This window comes from Rhinoraja longicauda, unplaced genomic scaffold (genome assembly GCF_053455715.1).
Source record: "Rhinoraja longicauda isolate Sanriku21f unplaced genomic scaffold, sRhiLon1.1 Scf000080, whole genome shotgun sequence".
In the NCBI taxonomy this organism is placed as follows: domain Eukaryota; kingdom Metazoa; phylum Chordata; class Chondrichthyes; order Rajiformes; family Arhynchobatidae; genus Rhinoraja; species Rhinoraja longicauda.
The window spans coordinates 334618-349467 of NW_027601298.1; positions in this window are offsets into that span (position 1 = coordinate 334618).

Consider the following 14850-nt stretch of genomic DNA (forward strand, 5'->3'; position numbering starts at 1 on the left):
GCATTTGATTCTGAGGGTGCATAATGCTCACGTTTTAGAAGATATGCTGTCAAGAATTGCTAGTAACAGAGCTTTATCATTTCAAGGCGATGAGATTCGCATCTTCAGAGATTACCCCTCTGAGGTGCTTAAGAAAAGAGCACTGTTTAATGAGACAAGATCTATTCTCAGGAAGATCCCAGCGCTCAGATTTGGTATGTTGTATCCAGCAAAACTTCGAGTGACCTACAATCAAAATGAATCCTTTTTTACTGCACTGGAATTTGCTCGGGAGATCGAAAGGTTGCTGAAGGCTTGATTATGATTTCACGGCTATCTTAATTGGCAGACATCTAATTGGACTTTAAAAATATTAAAATTCAAAGATTTAAGCTTAGTGTATATACTATACGAATATTAACCGTAACTAATAATTATTAATTAAAAAACATATATATTTTTATTAATCATTACTAATAAGAAGTATAAGTAATATTTGATTTATGTAAACTTTACTTTGAATACTTAATTGATACACCTTAGATAGAAAAATAGATTTATTATAGACTAATTAGTTTCGGGCCTGCCCCGTTTATCTCTCTTTTTTTTTTTAAAAACAAACAATAACTTTGTTAAAAAACGGAGCTAGTATTAATTTTTTTTTAACATCTCACGGAAGTCCTTAGATTTTTTGCCACCTTAGGGTGGCTAACACTAACTGCACTAATTGTAGTTGTAGTTTTAATTATCTCTTCTTCTTTCCTGCACTCTTTTAACCTTTTATATATTGATTTTTTTTTTAGATTTAACTTTTATTATTATGTCATTTTTCAGAAATTATATACTTTTGGGAGATATTTCCGGGAAACACTCTACGTTGCACAAAAGATCATCCACCCTTCATTCAAGAAAAATGTTGTAGTCCGGGTGCCAGACCATTTGCTTTATTATAGACTATTTATCGGTTAAGATGCAAGATTCTATTAGGAAAACAAGGGTGTTAATGAACCAATTAAAAGAGGTAAAGTACTTTCACATTTAAAATCTATTGATGCAGACATAATGTTCCTTCAGGAAACTCATTTAAAAAATGTAGCACATAATAGACTGAAAGGCAAATGGATTGATAAAGTATTTCATTAATCGTTTCCCTTTAAATCAAGAGGTGTTGCTATTTTAATTCGTAAGGGTATACCATTTATACATACTTCCTCTATAGTCGACACTGAAGGTAGATATGTTATATTAGTGGGAGAACTATATTCTACAAAATTGATATTGGTGAATGTCTATGCACCAAATTTTGATAATCCGTTATTTTTTTTAAAAATATTTAATACCATTCCAGAATTTGAACAATATAACTTGATAATTGGAGGAGATTTAAATTGTACATTAGATCCTTATTTGGATAGATCTTCAACTCAAAGGAAAACAAAATCCAAGTCGTGTGAATTATTAAACTCTTATATAAATAGTGCAAATATAAAAGATGTTTGGAGGATTGATAATCCTTCAGGCCGAGAGTATTCATTTTATTCACCTGTGCATAAAACTTATTCAAGAATTGATTATTTCTTGGTGGACTCCAAACTTATTCCTTATACGTATAATTCAAAATATCATAATATTATTATATCCGATCATGCCCCTTTAACATTTAGGGTAAAACTCCAAGGAGTAACGGGGAAACAGACTAATTGGAGATTTAATCCGCAAATCTTAAATGAAAAAGCATGTTATGACTATCTTAAATCGCAATTTGAGACTTTTTTTTACGCAAATGACGTTCCTGAAACACCTGCGTCCCTGCTTTGGGAAACATTTAAAGCGTTTGTGAGAGGATGTATTATTGCTTTTCAAGCGTCTCAAAACAAGAAGAAGCGAGCTGAACAAATTGACCTAGAAAGTCAGATAAAACAGTTAGACATAACAAATGCCATCGCTCCCTCTATTGAAATACATAATAAAATTGCAGCTCTCAAATATAAGTTAAATTATATCCTCTCAGCTCATATTTTAAGGCTTTTTCAATATACTAAACAAAAACATTTTGAATTTGGAGATAAACCACAGAAATTGCTAGCACGTCAACTCCGTAAATTAGAAGATGATTCTACAATTCATAAAATTAGATCAGAAAATGGAGATTTGCTTAAACTACCTAAGGATATTAATCAGAGATTTTTGCAATTTTATCAGTCATTATATTCATCAAAAATAACAGATACTTCTGCGCAGATGCAAAAGTTTTTGCAGGAATGTAACCTTCCTGGTTTGAATGTGAGTGATAGAAATTTACTGGGCGCAGAAATAACTATGAAAGACGTTGAAGAGACCATTAAATCCATGAAAAATGGGAAGACTCCTGGCCCTGATGGCTTAAATAATGAATTTTATAAAAAATTCAGTGGTTTGATCTCTCCACGTTTGCAATCTGTATATAGTCACGCCTTTAAACAACAGAGATTACCACAAACTCTGACTGAATCAACAATAATCCTCATTCCTAAAAAAGATAAGGATTCTGAAGACCCTGGTTCGTATAGGGCGATAGCTCTTTTAAATACTGATCAGAAGATATTAGCGAAAATCTTAGCTCAGAGATTAAGCCTAGTTATAGATAAATTGATACACCCCGATCAATCAGGCTTGAAAGCCAAACGATATTCATTTTTCAACTTGAGACGCTTGTTTAATATAATTTATTCAAATAGACTATTAAATGAAGATTTAGCAATCATCTCGCTAGATGCTGAAAAAGCATTTGATCAAGTAGAATGGCCCTATCTTTTCTCAGTGATGGAAAAATTTCAACTAGGTGAAAATTTTTGTTCATGGGTGAAACTTTTATATACATCCCCAACAGCTAGAATATTAACTAATCAAATGCTGTCATCTAAATTTCATTTAGCTAGGGGTTGTAGACAAGGATGTCCACTATCACCACTTCGATTTGCCCTTATTATAGAACCACTTGCTGAGAGTATTAGATCAAATTCAGATATTCATGGCTATAACACTAAACATACAACCAATAAAATTTCTTTATATGCGGATGATGTATTAATATATATTACAAAGCCAGAAATTAGCATTCCGAATTTATTAAATCTCATAACTCAATTTGGTTCATTTTCAGGTTATAGAATTAACTGGTATAAAAGTGAAATTATGCCAATAATGGAGCATAATCCGGCCATACTTCAACAATTTCCTTTTAAAATTGCCTATGATAAGTTTAAATATCTTGGAATTTACGTGACTAGGAAATATACTTCTTTATTTAAATTAAATTTTCCTCCTTTACTCGCTAAATTACACAGAAATATCCAATTTTGGAAAACACTCCCTATATCATTAGTTGGTCGTAGTAATGCTATAAAGATGATCTTTCTTCCACAGCTACTATACTTATTTCAAGCAATTCCGATCTATCTTCCAAAAAAGTTTTTTTTTTTAATTGATTCAATTGTTACTAATTTTATTTGGGACTACAAGACTCATAGAATAAATAAAAGACATCTATGTAAGTCTAAAATTAATGGAGGAATTGCTTTACCTAACTTTTTATTTTATTATTGGGCGGTTAATATTAAAAATATAACCTGCTGGTTGGATGATTCTGATCAACAACCGGATTGGTTAAAGATGGAGAAAGAGGATTGTTTACCATTCGATATTGGTGCGATCCTCTTAGCTCCAATAAATTTAAATAAAAAAACATATGGAGGTAATCCCATTATACATAGTGTTATCCGTACCTGGAAACAATTAAAGCTTACGTTAAAATTGAGTAAATTGTCTGTTTTCCTTCCTATTGCGAATAATCCTTCTTTTAAACCGTCTGTCTTAGATAGAGGCTTTGCTCAATGGAAAAGTTATGGAATCAAAAGGGTGGGAGATCTTTATCATAAGGGAACTTTTCTTTCGTTTCAGGATTTACAACAGAAGTACGGATTACATGTTAATAATTATTTTAGATATTTACAACTTAGAGATTATGTAAAATCACACATGCAAGAATATAAGTTTAGAGGTCCAGAAACACTTGATGTATGCCTGAATCGACATTATAACTCAAATAAATTAATATCTTTTATTTACAATACTCTCCTTGACACTGACATTCCGTCATCAGAATCTTATAGACGAGCATGGGAGGACGAATTGAATCAATTTATAATGCAAGATATATGGGATGAAAGTTTACAACATATACATCAATGTTCATTGAATACTAGACATTCCTTAATACAATTTAAAATAATACATAGATTACATTATTCGAAGACGAAATTAAATAGGATTTTTCCTAGTATCTCTCCTATTTGTGATAAATGTCAATTTCAAGAAGCTAATTTAACTCATATTTTCGCAACTTGTATAAAAATGCAAAACGTCTGGTTGGAGATTTTTAAAATAGTTTCTAAAGTTATTAATAAAAAATTAGATATGGACCCTAAATTAATTATATTAGGATTATCAGAACATACTACAAATTTTACAGTAAGTCAGGTACATTTTCTTGATTACAGTCTAATAACTGCGAAAAAATTAATACTTAAATTTTGGAAAAAACCAATAACCCCCACAATTAAAATGTGGACTACGGAAATGACAGAGACCCTGCATTTGGAAAAAATAAGGTTTGCCTTAATCGACAAACCTGAGTTATTTTTTAAAATATGGTCTCCATTTATTGAATTTTTAGAAAAGTAAATGGGTTTGGCACAGGACTAAAATTAAAAAAATTAAATTAAAAGTTGAAACTTGAGTTAGGGGTTGGATGTACAACTGTGGTTATTGTCTCCCGGATCTACTCCCGTTAATTTTTATTGTTAGATCCTTTTTTTTAACCCTCTTATTCTCTCTCCCCAAGTTTATAGTTTTTTATTTTTATTTTTACTTTCTCTCTTCAAAAATTTAAAAATTGAAGCTATGTAAGAACTTTGTAACAAATGTGTTTTTTCTTATTTCTATTTGTACATATGCTTTTCAAAAATAAAAATAAAAAATTTTTAAAAGAAAAAAAGAAATATATTTTAAAAAAAAGAAAGATGGAGAGGAGGGATTAGTGTAGATGGGGCACATTGGTCCGCATGGCAAGCTGGCGAAAAGGCCTGTTGCCGTGCTGTAGGATTCGCTAACTCTATGACAAGAGACAGAGCAATGTGGAAGATCCAGAGTGCAGAATATAGTTCGAAGCATTGGTGCGTATTGCAGTGCATCAATTACTTCGATAATTTCTAGTATCGGTAATGACAGAGGGTATTTCGCTTGGGCAGCTTGGGCAGCGGTATGGACATTGAATTCTCTAACTTCAGATACTTCCTCTCTCCTCTCTCCCTCTCTTTCCCCTCCCCTTCCCAGTTCTCCCACTCTCTTCCTATCTCAATAGACAATAGACAATAGACAATAGACAATAGGTGCAGGAGTAGGCCATTCAGCCCTTCGAGCCAGCACCGCCATTCAATGCGATCATGGCTGATCACGCAATCAGTACCCCGTTCCTGCCTTCTCCCCATACCCCCTCACTCCGCTATCCTCAAGAGCTCTATCCAGCTCTCTCTTGAAAGCATCCAACGAACTGGCCTCCACTGCCTTCTGAGGCAGAGAATTCCACACCTTCACCACCCTCTGACTGAAAAAGTTCTTCCTCATCTCCGTTCTAAATGGCCTACCCCTTATTCTCAAACTGTGGCCCCTTGTTCTGGACTCCCCTAACATTGGGAACATGTTATCTGCCTCTAATGTGTCCAATCCCCTAATTATCTTATATGTTTCAATAAGATCCCCCCTCATCCTTCTAAATTCCAGTGTATACAAGCCCAATCGCTCCAGCCTTTCAACATACGACAGTCCCGCCATTCCGGGAATTAACCTAGTGAACCTACGCTGCACGCCCTCCATAGCAAGAATATCCTTCCTCAAATTTGGAGACCAAAACTGCACACAGTACTCCAGGTGCGGTCTCACCAGGGCCCGGTACAACTGTAGAAGGACCTCTTTGCTCCTATACTCAACTCCTCTTGTTACGAAGGCCAACATTCCATTGGCTTTCTTCACTGCCTGCTGTACCTGCATGCTTCCTTTCATTGACTGATGCACTAGGACACCCAGATCTCGTTGAACTCCCCCTCCTACTACATCCTATCTTTGTCCCGCCCCTCCCCAGACATCAGTCTGAAGAAGGGCCTCGACCTGAAACGTCACCCATTCATTCTCTCCTGAGATGCTTCCTGACCCGCTAATTTATTCCAGCATTTTGATATACCTTCTGATATCCCCAATGGTGTAGAGGCGAATTGAACAGTACCCTAATCAATGGAGGGACCGTTCAGAACCCTGATAACAAAGGAAAATAAGCTACTGCTTTATCCGGTAGTGTTCGCTTAAAAGCTTCTGTACCTTGTGCATGACTTGAGTAGCGGAAAGAAGAACTGACAGGTTTGGGCAATTCTTCGATTACATTGGCCGTTTTTTTTTCGAGGCAACGTGATGTGTAGATGGAGTCAATGGTGGAACGTCTGGTCCGTGTGATGGAGTAACCTACATTTATAACTCCCTGCAATTTCTCGCGGTCTAGACAAATATGTACACGATCCAAAATGTGGTCCAACCCGACAGTATGCTGTCTACGGTACCTCCCGAGAACATTGTAAGAGTTACTGTTGACATATAACATTCCACCTGAAGTGAAGGCGTTAGGGCGCCTTCTTGGATGTCGCATCAATGTGCTTGCCCCGCGACAGAGTGTTGGTTAGTGTAACGCATTCAACTTGTTCCCAGCTATTTTCAATTCCATAGAATTGGTGCAGATTTGTGCCTGTACTCCAGGTAAAGGAGGTATACCAATGGACTGAAAACGAATCCTTGCAGGGCGCCGTGTTATTCTGGAGGAAGTGTAACCTGTCCTCACTGATTGAGGACTATTGGTGCTAAAATCGAGCATTCAGGGGTAGAATGGGTGAAGATGCCTCTGTCCCGACGTTTGGAGATAATAGACACTCCATCCCCTATCACATAAATGTACGCTGCTGAATACATAATTTAAAGCGCTAGGCTCTTCCTATTTTCAATATTAAACGGGAACTGACATTGGACTAATATTAATCCATAGCTGGTCACATTAGTCTTCATTTGCCTATTGTCTACAAACACATTTGACCCAGCCCAATTTGAACGTAATGAGTTATCATGATTAATTTTCTGGGGTACAGGGTACTGGATGTTCAGATATATTTGCAAGCGTAAATTGCTTCTAATCACAAGTCACTCGATGGTAAATACTTATTCTGAAACTTGTATCCTAAAGTCAACACCCATATATCGGATGTTCAATGCTTTCAACATCTGTCCCGTCCAGGCCGCGCAGAACCCCACATTTACAGTGTCATTCAAATCACATGTATTCTTCCAAACTGCACAGCGTAGATGATGTGATCAATTGTGGTTCCTTTGGCAGCTCCTTCATCCGAGGGATAAATTTCAACTTCAGCCTCTACATGTGATTATAGATAAGGTCAGTCTTCCTTAAACATATAGTGTCGGGGCATAATATTCTGCGGATCAGGTGCTAGTAAATGGGATTTCGTAAATGGATAGTATCATCATCATCATTATCATATATATACAGCCGGAAACAGGCCTTTTCGGCCCTCCAAGTCCGTGCCGCCCAGCGATCCCCGCACGTTAACACTATCCTACACCCACTAGGGACAATTTTGACATTTACCCAGCCAATTAACCTACATACCTGTACGTCTTTGGAGTGTGGGAGGAAACAGAAGATCTCGGAGAAAACCCACGCAGGTCACGGGGAGAACGTACAAACTCCTTACAGTGCAGCACCCGTAGTCAGGATCGAACCTGAGTCTCCGGCGCTGCATTCGCTGTAAAGCAGCAACTCTACCGCTGCGCTACCGTGCCGCCATAGACATAGGTAGATGGTTGGCTCCTTCCTCTGCTGTGTGACTCTATGACTCTCGGACAAATTTGTGCACGTTTCTCTACTTGTGCTATCGCCGTCAGTAGTTAGAGCAGTGCCTCACTATTATTTCCTTGTATAGGCCGAGCTGTATGGAGAGATGAGGACTTTATTCCATGGGGCGCAGGAAGCTGGGTGGAATTATAAAGGTGTATACGAGTAATAGATCGGATGAATGCGCAGTCTTTACCCAGCACGGGGAAACAAAAATCAGAGGTCATAGGTTTATGGTGGGAGGGGATGACTAACAAGGAACATGACGGGAAGCCTTTACACTCAGACGGCGATCCGTGCATAGAACGAGCTATCAGAGGATTGCTTTGAGATATGTTGATTCGAAGATGTAATTTCTACAGTCACAACGTTTGAAAATATAGCTACCATCTTGAAAGTAGCAAGAGATAAATAGGTGACCAACTTTCATTATTTGTGTTGAACAATGAACGTTTGTCAGGAATTGATTCTGCAACAATGTCCAGGTGCGCTGACGCGCCAGATTGCACTCTAATGCAGAGTGCGGTCCAACACAACTGTTTGCGTGTTTGCATTTTGCGAAACGATATCACATCGTGCATTTTCTTCACCAGCATCGAAACTTTGACAAGATCATCCATTTGTGACATTAGATGTTCTTCCCCTCTCCACTGATGTCTTCTGAGTCATCTGAGTATTTCCTGTATATCTCTTGTATGTGTCAGTGCCCGGCAATTATTGCGGTCTGCAATGCAGGAGCAGCATTTTTACTGTGTTACTCCTCCTGCCCCAGTCTTCACTTTCTCTTCGCATTTATCCAACAGTTTGTTTGTGCTTAACATCCATTCATCACGTCTCTTGAATATCAACACCGTTTGGGTCCATCTTAGCCGCCATCACAGTGCGATCATTCCGGCTCCGATCATATTTGGTACTTATCTCAGATCATTGGGTTTGGTCAGGTTAGGCTAGAAATATTACTGTCACGTGTACCGAGGCACAACGAAAAGTTGCGTTGCCTCCTATTCACTCAGATCAGACATACACTAAATAGACACAATCAGTTCAAACAAATTCATTGGACAGAGCAACGGGGATAATACAGAAGGCAGTATATAGTTCATGACGTAGAATATCATCCTGAGTATTGTTTTTTGTTTGCATGAAAATCTAAATTGTCCGTGTATTTGTAAGAATGCAAAACATTTGCTCAAGCTGTATTGCATAATTCCGTTCTTCGTAGAACTCGATATGTGCAGGCGGAGAATTCGAGCTTTGCATAAACATAAACAAAGATATGTACAGTTGTCGGGAATTTTGAGAATTATGAGGAAGATGATCAGATTATAGTTTGGTTATCCCTGGAGCTCACACATTGGGGAGCACGATGGGAAAGTTAACAAGATAGAATGTGGTTAAAATAGCTATAGCTGAAACATTCTGCTGAGAAGCGGACTTTCTTATCAGTTGGCGGAGGATTGTCCTTTGTAGTTATGTCTAGGTTCTTATAGACAATAGACAATAGACAATAGGTGCAGGAGTAGGCCATTCAGCCCTTCGAGCCAGCACCGCCATTCAATGCGATCATGGCTGATCACTCAATCAGTACCCCGTTCCTGCCTTCTCCCCATACCCCCTCACTCCGCTATCCTCAAGAGCTCTATCCAGCTCTCTCTTGAAAGCATCCAACGAACTGGCCTCCACTGCCTTCTGAGGCAGAGAATTCCACACCTTCACCACCCTCTGACTGAAAAAGTTCTTCCTCATCTCCGTTCTAAATGGCCTACCCCTTATTCTCAAACTGTGGCCCCTTGTTCTGGACTCCCCTAACATTGGGAACATGTTATCTGCCTCTAATGTGTCCAATCCCCTAATTATCTTATATGTTTCAATAAGACGTACAAAGACGTACAGGTATGTAGGTTAATTGGCTGGGTAAATGTAAAAAAAAAAATTGTCCCTAGTGGGTGTAGGATAGTGTTAATGTACGGGGATCACTGGGCGGCACGGACTTGGAGGGCCGAAAAGGCCTGTTTCCGGCTGTATATATATGATATGATATGATATGATATGATAAGATCCCCCCTCATCCTTCTAAATTCCAGTGTATACAAGCCCAATCGCTCCAGCCTTTCAACATACGACAGTCCCGCCATTCCGGGAATTAACCTAGTGAACCTACGCTGCACGCCCTCCATAGCAAGAATATCCTTCCTCAAATTTGGAGACCAAAACTGCACACAGTACTCCAGGTGCGGTCTCACCAGGGCCCGGTACAACTGTAGAAGGACCTCTTTGCTCCTATACTCAACTCCTCTTGTTACGAAGGCCAACATTCCATTGGCTTTCTTCACTGCCTGCTGTACCTGCATGCTTCCTTTCATTGACTGATGCACTAGGACACCCAGATCTCGTTGAACTCCCCCTCCTCCTAACTTGACACCATTCAGATAATAATCTGCCTTTCTATTCTTACTTCCAAAGTGAATAACCTCACACTTATCTACATTAAACTGCATCTGCCATGTATCCGCCCACTCACACAACCTGTCCAAGTCACCCTGCAGCCTTATTGCATCTTCCTCACAATTCACACTACCCCCCAACTTAGTATCATCTGCAAATTTGCTAATGGTACTTTTAATCCCTTCGTCTAAGTCATTAATGTATATCGTAAATAGCTGGGGTCCCAGCACCGAACCTTGCGGTACCCCACTGGTCACTGCCTGCCATTCCGAAAGGGACCCATTTATCCCCACTCTTTGCTTTCTGTCTGTCAACCAATTTTCTATCCATGTCAGTACCCTACCCCCAATACCATGTGCCCTAATTTTGCCCACTAATCTCCTATGTGGGACCTTGTCGAAGGCTTTCTGAAAGTCGAGGTACACCACATCCACTGACTCTCCCTTGTCAATTTTCCTAGTTACATCCTCAAAAAATTCCAGTAGATTTGTCAAGCATGATTTCCCCTTCGTAAATCCATGCTGACTCGGAATGATCCCGTTACTGCTATCCAAATGCTCAGCAATTTCGTCTTTTATAATTGACTCCAGCATCTTCCCCACCACTGATGTCAGACTAACTGGTCTATAATTCCCCGTTTTCTCTCTCCCTCCTTTCTTAAAAAGTGGGATAACATTTGCTATCCTCCAATCCACAGGAACTGATCCTGAATCTATAGAACATTGAAAAATGATCTCCAATGCTTCCACTATTTCTAGAGCCACCTCCTTAAGTACTCTGGGATGCAGACCATCAGGCCCTGGGGATTTATCAGCCTTCAGTCCCATCAGTCTACCCAAAACCATTTCCTGCCTAATGTGGATTTCCTTCAGTTCCTCCATCACCCTAGGTTCTCCGGCCCCTAGAACATTTGGGAGATTGTGTGTATCTTCCTCAGTGAAGACAGATCCAAAGTAACGGTTTAACTCGTCTGCCATTTCTTTGTTCCCCATAATAAATTCCCCTGCTTCTGTCTTCAAGGGACCCACATTTGCCTTGACTATTTTTTTCCTCTTCACGTACCTAAAAAAACTTTTGCTATCCTCCTTTATATTATTGGCTAGTTTACCCTCGTACCTCATCTTTTCTCCCCGTATTGCCTTTTTAGTTAACTTTTGTTGCTCTTTAAAAGAGTCCCAATCCTCTGTCTTCCCACTCTTCTTTGCTATGTTATACTTCCTCTCCTTAATTTTTATGCTGTCCCTGACTTCCCTCGTCAGCCACAGGTGTCTCTTACTCCCCTTAGAGTCTTTCCACCTCTTTGGAATAAATTGATCCTGCAACCTCTGCATTATTCCCAGGAATACCTGCCATTGCTGTTCTACCGTCTTCCCTGCTAGGGCCTCCTTCCAATCAATTTTGGCCAGCTCCCGCCTCATGCCTCTGTAATCCCCTTTGCTATACTGTAATACCGACACTTCCGATTTTCCCTTCTGCCTTTCCATTTGCAGAGTAAAACTTATCATGTTGTGATCACTGCCTCCTAATGGCTCTTTTACCTCTAGTCCCCTTATCAGATCAGGATCATTACACAACACTAAATCCAGAATTGCCTTCTCCCTGGTAGGCTCCAGTACAAGCTGTTCTAAGAATCCATCTCGAAGGCACTCTACAAACTCTCTTTCCTGGGGTCCATTTCCAACCTGATTTTCCCAGTCTACCTGCATGTTGAAATCTCCCATAACCACAGTAGCATTACATTTTTGACACGCCAATTTTATCTCCTGATTCAACTTGCACCCTATGTCGAGGCTACTGTTTGGGGGCCTATAGATAACTCCCATTAGGGTCTTTTTACCCTTACAATTTCTCATTTCTATCCATACTGATTCAACATCTCCTGATTCTATGTCACCCCTTGCAAGGGAATGAATATCATTCCTTACCATCAGAGCAACCCCACCCCCTCTGCCCACCTGTCTGTCTTTTCTATACGTTGTGTACCCCTGGATATTCAGTTCCCAGCCCTGGTCCTCTTGTAACCATGTCTCAGTGATCCCTACAACATCATACTTGCCCATGACTAACTGAGCCTCAAGCTCATCCACTTTATTTTTTATACTACGCGCATTTAAGTACAACACTTTAACTTCTGTATTTACCTCCTCTCTCACATCGTTCACAATTGGCCCTGCCCTTAATTTCTTTTCCGCTCTAGAACTTCTGTTCCCATTCTTCCGAGAGTCTTTTGCAATATCTCCTGTATTCCCTTTTACCTCATCTTCATATTCACAATTTGTTAACCTCTCCCCCCCACTACTTAGTTTAAAGCCACATGTGTCACACTAGCAAACCTGCCTGCCAGAATGTTTGTCCCCCTGCTGTTAAGATGCAACCCGTCCCTTTTGTACAAGTCACCCCTAGCCCAGAAGAGATCCCAGTGGTCCAGAAATCGAAATCCCTGCTCTCTGCACCAGCCCCTCAGCCATAAATTCATACCCTCTATCTCTCTGTTCCTGGCCTCACCAGCACGAGGTACCGGTAGCAGTCCAGAGATAACCACCTTCGACGTCCTACTTCTCAGTGCTTTTCCCAACTCTCTAAACTCCCGCTGTAGCACCTCCTTCCTCTTCCGCCCGACGTCATTCGTGCCCACGTGCACAACGACTTCAGGTTGATCGCCTTCCCTCACTAGGATTTTCTGAAGCCGGTCTGTGATGTGTTGAACCCTGGCACCAGGGAGGCAACAGACCATCCTCAAGTCCCTCCTGCTGCCACAGAATCTTCTGTCCGTCCCTCGGACTATGGAGTCACCGACCACTACGGCTCTTCCAGACTTCGGTCTCCCCTGTCGAGTATCCTTGCCAACAGGTCCGCCACTCGGACTGGAAACGTCTTCTGCCCCGACAGTTCCCAAGAGGGTATACCTATTTGCAATAGGCACAGCCACTGGGGTCTCCTGTAGTCCACGTCCACTCCCCTGTTGCAATCTTGCATTACAGCTACTTTTGTTCCCACAGTTTCGCAGGTAAGTCTCCCAAAGGTTAACAGATGATCCCCTTTACGTGGGAACTCCATTTGGCGAGTAGAATCTGGACTTTTATGATGTCTACATGTTAGATTTATGGGTGGGAGATTTCTAAACACATGAAACCCAAGATTAAAGTTAACTTTGGGGATTCACAATGATGAAAGGTTACATGACATTGATTAATCATGGTTTATTTCAACTCCACGGGTAACCATTGTTTCATGAGGGTATAACAATCCTCCATTCACTGTAAGATTTTGAAGCAGCTTGACCTTGCTCACACTGTTCCTCGATGTACATCGCTAAGGCCTTTATTAAACCGACTTGTTCGATGGACTCACCACGGGTCTATGAGTGCTTTATTTTGTGTCTGTGGCTATCTGATGAAAGTTAGATATAGGGTACGGCTAATGCATAAAATCCCCTCCTACGTGTACAAAACATTTATTTAACTGTGCCAACTTGCGCAGGTGACCCGAAGGATGATGCAATCCTTCGATAAACCACGAGACATCATGCTTGGTTTGTGTTGTTGTAAACAATTAAGATATGAGGTGCATGACGTTTCAGCTGTTGTGTCATGTTCACTATTGTCACATGAACCGAAGAACATTAAATTCATTTATTTTTCATGCTATCCAAACTGGTCAGATGTACAATGCAGATTTAATCAGTTCAAGCGAGAGGGCAGAGGGTGTTGGGTCTACGGATTCACACAGGGGTTGGTGGGAATATGGATTTGCACAGATGGTGGTGGGTAAAGAGAATGCGTTACCAAGGGAGCTCGTTGAGGCAGAAGCTATGACAATATTTAAAATACATTTGGACAGGTACATGGACAGAAACGATTTAGAGTGAGTTTGGCCAAACGCTGTAAATGGACCCATTGGTCGGCATGGGGAAGCTGGGTGGAATGGTCTGTTCCCGTACTGTGCGACTGGATGAAAATAGATAGACATACAGAATGCAGAATACAGTTCTCAGAATTGTAGCTTATTGTGGAGCATTATTTTTTAAAACAAAGTCCAATATGTGCAATGGGGAGATACGAATCGAACAGTACCCCAGCATTTGGCCGGTTGTGCAGAAGACCGATAACGGAGGAAAATAAGCTATTCCTAAGTCTGGTGATGCGCGCTTTCAAGCTTCTGTACATTCTGCCGAATAAGAGCATGGAGGACAACGACTGACCTCTTTTGGAGATATTTGTTGATGTTGACCTATTGTTCCGAAGCAGCGTGAAATGTAGATGGAGTCAATAGGGAGACGTCTGGTCTGCGTGATGGATTGGGCTACATTTGCGACTCTCTGCAATTTCACCTGGTCTTGTCACAGCTGTTCCAAAACCAAACTGTGATACAATCCGACAATATGCTTTCTCTCGTCGATCTCTAAATGTCTTATAAGAAATACCGGAGACATGCCAATTTCC